The 5,920-nt window shown below is 39.6% G+C and overlaps 1 long non-coding RNA gene across 1 annotated transcript; it reads right to left on the reverse strand.

Moving 5' to 3' along the window:
• Positions 1-2,119: 2,119 nt before the first annotated feature.
• Positions 2,120-2,962, reverse strand: LOC125522887. The gene is made up of 2 exons (XR_007290009.1): positions 2,824-2,962; positions 2,120-2,496 (listed from the first exon to the last, which is right to left on the reverse strand). It is a non-coding gene; the product is annotated as an uncharacterized LOC125522887 (long non-coding RNA).
• Positions 2,963-5,920: the final 2,958 nt, after the last annotated feature.

The following is a 5,920-nucleotide window of genomic DNA, read 5'->3' on the forward strand; positions in this document are numbered from 1 at the left end:
AAAGTTAGTCATGTTGGACGTTTTCTCTACTTCGCAACCGTTTAAGAGTAATCTTGAATACGGCATGACGGATCCTGCTGTTTTCTCGTTTGAAAAACAGAGTAGTCGTACTGATATATGTGTATATTTGTATTGAGCTATTTTTTGTAGAGTAAATTTAAATGGTTCCGAAAAAGGTATTTTTCACTAACTAGACTTTGCTCCATTTTTTGGGTAATATTTTTCTCGTAAATTTTCAACGGTTTATTGTATCCTAGCCCTGAATTTGCATGATTTATATTGTTGAACTGAATGTTATCGTATCATCGCCCCTGTACTTGCATGGTTTGTCACATCGAACTGAATGATATTTTTCCAACAAGAAAATGTTTTTATTCATTTTTTCGAACTAAACATTTTTTACAATGATATTCTGGACTTCTCTTATTTTGTGACTTGTACTTTTACCATTTGAATTGCATGGTGTTTCTTTTTGCTTGAACTTTTATAATTTGAATTTATGTCATTTCTTTTATTCCGAACGGACCACCGTTTTTAACTTGTACTAATCAATATTTTTAATTAAACCATTTTTCCTTTGTAGAATGGACCATCGTTTTTGTTTGTACGGATCAGTTCTAGAACTTGAACGTCAACGTCACGGAATTACACTTTGGATGGATCACCCTCTCCCATCTTGTTGTACTGATGATTTTCATCTTGTCGAACTGATCGTCTTCTCGTCGGAATGGGGCGTGTAATATATCGTTGGAAAGCTCTTGACATCTACATTATAAATATATAGGATTTTTTCACAAAATCATCATGGTTTAAGAGCAGTTTTGAAAAAACCATTTTTTTTTCAAAACCGAAAACGAGAATCGTATTTTGGACTCAATTTTCAAACAGTCTGTTAGAATTGAGCAAATAAGATGGCGTTGGAAAGCTGGTAAAAATCCCATCTTCCATATATCTATTGTTTTTTCAAATTCTATACAATTTAAAAGTAATTTGAAAACGGTGAAATTCTAGGCGAAATGTATTTTCATGTTTTTTCGCAAATGGTTTGTCGAATTGACGCAAATGATACGGCGTTGGAATGCTATGGAAAATGCGCAACTTTTTCATATTGAAATGTTTTCTAATTCCTTACGGCTTAAAAACGAATTTGAATACGGTTAAATTTGATTTTGAACGCGATTTTTTTTAAAGTTTGTCGAAATCGGGCAAATAATATACCATTGGAAAGCTATCGAAAATGGAAAACTTAGTCGTGTTGAACGTTTTCTCAAATTCGTAACCGTTGAAGAGTAATTTGGAATACGGTGAGACACGTGGTGCTATTTTTCCATTAGAAAAAACAGAGTACTTGTACGGATCTACATGTGCGTTTGTACTGATATATTTTTCATTGAGTAGTTTAGAAAGATTCCAAAAAAGAGTATTTGAACGGATCTCCATATGGATTTGTACTAAGCATGTTTTCACAGACTAGACTTTACTCTGTTTTTTCTGTATGGTTTTCCTCGTAACTTATGGTTCACGGTACATAATCCTGAACTTGCATGATTTATATCATTGAATTGAATCATATTTTTAAATAATAAAATGTTTTGTGTGTTTCTGTTTTTTAACTCGACATTTTTTTGCAATATGTTCTGGCCTTCTCTGGTTTTACGAATTAAACTTTTACCATTTACATTTTCATAGGGTTTCTTTTTGTTTGAGCATTTTCTCAAAACTTATCTGGGACATCGTGTTGAACTTCATTTTTTTAGTTGTGAACTTGTTGTGTTTTACAATGCGGGATCTAGAAAATAGGAGATTCACCTAATAGAGGGGCTAGTTACATACAACAGCTGTAGTAACACAACTGTCAGATAGGTACCTAGCAGCAACAACTATGGTTACCAACACACATACACATGAACCGGTTACAAGCAAACTTGCACACAGCCTGACAAACAAAAAACACACAAACTGACAAAAAAATAGTACACATGAACTGATAATCCCCATGTCTAATGGTAGAACTTTGTTGCACCCAGGTTCAGCTATTTACCGAAAGTAGAATCTCTTGGTTTTATTAAATCAAACTAATGTTTAGATGTTCACCATTTTGGCCAACAGATCAGAATACTGACAACACCATATATGTTGAAGGTCGACAATACAGAGTTACATAACAAATTCTAAACACCATATATGTTGAAGGTCCCGTCAGTACAGAGTTATAGAACAAATTATTTGTCCAATGACAACGTAAGACTCATGACCAGCAATCACAAACAACACAAGCTCGACCGCGGGCATGTGTGTGCGGCAATGGGAGGAGATACTCTGATGCTAGATGTGTAGAGACAACAAGCTCATGCGTAGAAGACGATGGACGACTCGGTAGTAGGCCTTGAACTGCTCGCCTGATGGCTATGGATCATGCAAAATCCTGACCAAAAGATCACATCATTTTCACCAAACTAATCTCTTGAACTTGCTCCACGACAATCTTTGAACCTCCTACAATAAAAGCCATTATTTTAAAGTTCATATGAATACCTACAAGCAATGATTACCGAACATTTCTTTTAAAGACTTATGCAACAATAATTAGAACCATAAAAATAGGGTGAAACTATGGTAACTACATTAGACATCATCTAGATTCTAGCAATAACCGTTTTGCATGATCATTGGCATTTGGAATAGTATCCAACAACTATTAGAGTTCTATAAGACCGCATATGTACTTATTTTTGAAGATGTCTTTGTACTGCCCAAAAAGCATAAGCTGAAGCACAAAATAAACATTTAAATACATTTGTGCTCACAGGAATAGTCACACACCTAGAGAGCATGTTCTTTTCACATCTTCCTAACTACTCAATTAGCAAAGCAACACATCTACACATTTTAATAGCAGGAGCAAACAAAGAGAGAGATTGATATGAGAGACTATCCTTGAAGCACGCAAAGGACTCCCATCGGCGCTCAAATTGGACGGCTGCCATCAACCATGGTGGACGTGCCAGTGGTGGTGCGGCATGGCCAGAGCAGGCCGCTGGCTGTGCGGATACTGATATTCCAACACATCATGTTAGCGTACCAGGGAAATAGCAAGTTTTCCATAAAAATGTTATCCATACTAGGTAAGACCAAAGCTACAGGACAATACCTTTTCTTCAGCTAGCTACTACTCCTCCAACAATGTAGCATCCCTGTATCCTCCTTGTGCTGGAAACCATTGGGAGCAAGCGCTGCTACCGCTCGACATGTTGAACCACCTGTAGGAATCAAAGTGAACTGAAGGGATTCAAACACATCAATGGACACATGTACTACACAATAATTTGCACATGTACTGTCCATAATAACAAACTAACATAAAAACAATTTATGAAGGAAACAGTACTTGAAATCTGGTTGAGCTTAAACTGTTCAGATTTTTAAACTCCTGTAGCAATTATACTTGAACTTGCGCGACACATTTTTTGAAAGCATCTAATGTTCAGAATACGCTATATGGAAAGAGGAACGGGGAACACGCTAGGACACATAGGAAAGCTTGAACTTGTAGCATCATTGTTTATATTTTTCTAATTGGAGAATAACATGCGACCTTATAGCATTTGATCACTTCTTGTAGCAATAGAAATAAGAAATATATACGACCTCCGACCCGTGGAAATTATAAGAAATTTGTAAATACTAGTACTGGAAACCAATATTTATAAATACTAGTGAACTTGAACTTATGGTATCTCGACATGTGAACTGATTGTGTTACAAGCACACACACAAAAATCAAATGAAGCTGATATCAGTACATGTCAAAAAGATAATCAAGTTCATGTATATTAATTATGAGAAGTTCAAAAAGAAACTTTTTTAAAAGTTTGCACTAAAAAGGTGCAGACTGCATAACATCCGGTGAGGAGGACCATACTATTGAGGACACACACACATTCAAAGAATGAGGAGGCTCCCATTAGGAACATTCAGAGGCATGCATCTACAAGTTGTTGCATTGCTAGTACCCATGTCATGGCAAAACAGATATGCCATCTCTGTTGCATCATGCATCTTTGTATGGAAGCTTGTTTTCCAGAAATTTAAGACAGTGTAAATATTATGTACTCTCTCTGTAAACTAATGTAAGAGCGTTTATATCACTATTTTAGTATTCTAAACGCTCTTATATTAGTTTACGGAGGGGTACAATATGGACATTTAGTAAGTCCGAACTGATCTTTTTTGGCACTTTTTGCACCGAGGTAATAGCAGTGAACCTGTGACGAAGAATAGAAAACAAAAAGAAATTTTTTGGAGGTCGAATAAGACGTCGGTGATCAGGTGGACTGGCTACACCTCCTCCTCTGGACTGATTGCTCCGGTGAAGTGGAGCTGATGGAGGCGGAGATCATGAACGACGCGATTTGGCCACTGCAGGGAATCCCAGTGACTACCAAGTCGTCCTTGTTGTTCCAGGATGACGTCTAGAGCACTTCAACGAGGGTGGAGGAGCCGCGCCGCCGGAGGGAATGGCGACTAGAGCAAATAAGTTTATAATCTTATACAACAAGTTTACAATTCTTTTTTGCTCTAGATTTTCTGAAGTGGTTAGGTATCACACGTCCTATGCATTATCTCAAACATTTGGTAAGCACCACAACTAGAGAAACTATATATATGTGCCAAGGGACTGAACAAGGCACGACTATTCACTCAAAAGCCGATAATGATCAACACGCAAGAAGGGGAACACGCCAGCACACAGTAAAACCAACATGTGTTTTGCAGCTACCTGATGTCCAAAGCTCATTTTGACTACCGATGTCAATCATGCTCTTCTTTTTCCCTTGCGGCTTGTTGCCTATGCACCAAAATTGTAGTAGCGAAGCACCTTAAATTAATTGACAAAAGAGGCACCTCTATTCACAAAAGAGGGGTCTGTCCAACCTATTGACATTGTTTAACATGGCAGTCTACAAACTCTATTGTGCATCTACAAATCTTATCATACTGTAATTGGACTGGAAGGGAAATGTCAGCCAACATCTTATAGCCCTCTATTTTGATAAAATAAAAGATCAAGGCTTCGGTATGGACAACTAAATTGTTAGCAATGTTTAGTCAACATGTTTTTATTTTGAATTTTTCCCCTGAACTTGTTAAGTTTCTATGTATGAACGTACAATCTAAGCATGAACTTTTTGCTAGGGTTTGTTTTTTGGTATTACAAATTTTTTTCTGCATTACAATAAACAACTTTAAAAGATAGCAAAATGGCACATGGATTCAAAATGAACTCATACTAAAACAATTCAGTAGTAACATTCCTAGAGACATTGAAGTTCTGAAATGAACGTTCTGGGTGTTCAAAGTTTTGAAATGAACCTATTTTTGAAGCTGAGAGAAACAAAATTCCACGGGGTTGATAGGGGCGTTAACGCATGGGTCATCGGGGCGGCCTTGGACGGGGACTGGTGGTGGTGAACGGCCTCAGGTGGCAGAGGTGAACGGCCTCATGTGGCATAGTTGAACGGCTTGCGCGCTGAGGCCCCGGAGGGCGATGCCGGAACATGGGCCACACATGGTGCATTGCCGGGAGGAGTGGTCACGGCGCCGGCAGGAGGCGCGGGGAGGCAACCGCGTCCTTGGGAGGAGACGTGTCGCGTGTGGCAATGGTGGAGGTGTCGGGGGTGACCCCCGACGATGCCTAGTGGAAGCGGGGCGGCCACGGCGGCAGGTGAAGCTAGGGGGATGACAACAGCAGGTGGAAGCCGGGGGATCCGACGGCGGCAGATTGAAGCCATGGGGGCGGCGGTGGCGCCCTGGAAGGGGGCAGTCCCGCGGCGGCGCGCTGGAAGGGGGAAGCCCGCGGCGGCGCGCTGGAACGGGGAGGCCCATGGCCGCGCGCAGCAACGGGGGAGGCCGGCGGTGC

The sequence above is a fragment of the Triticum urartu genome, chromosome 7 (assembly GCF_003073215.2).
Source record: "Triticum urartu cultivar G1812 chromosome 7, Tu2.1, whole genome shotgun sequence".
Taxonomy (NCBI): domain Eukaryota; kingdom Viridiplantae; phylum Streptophyta; class Magnoliopsida; order Poales; family Poaceae; genus Triticum; species Triticum urartu.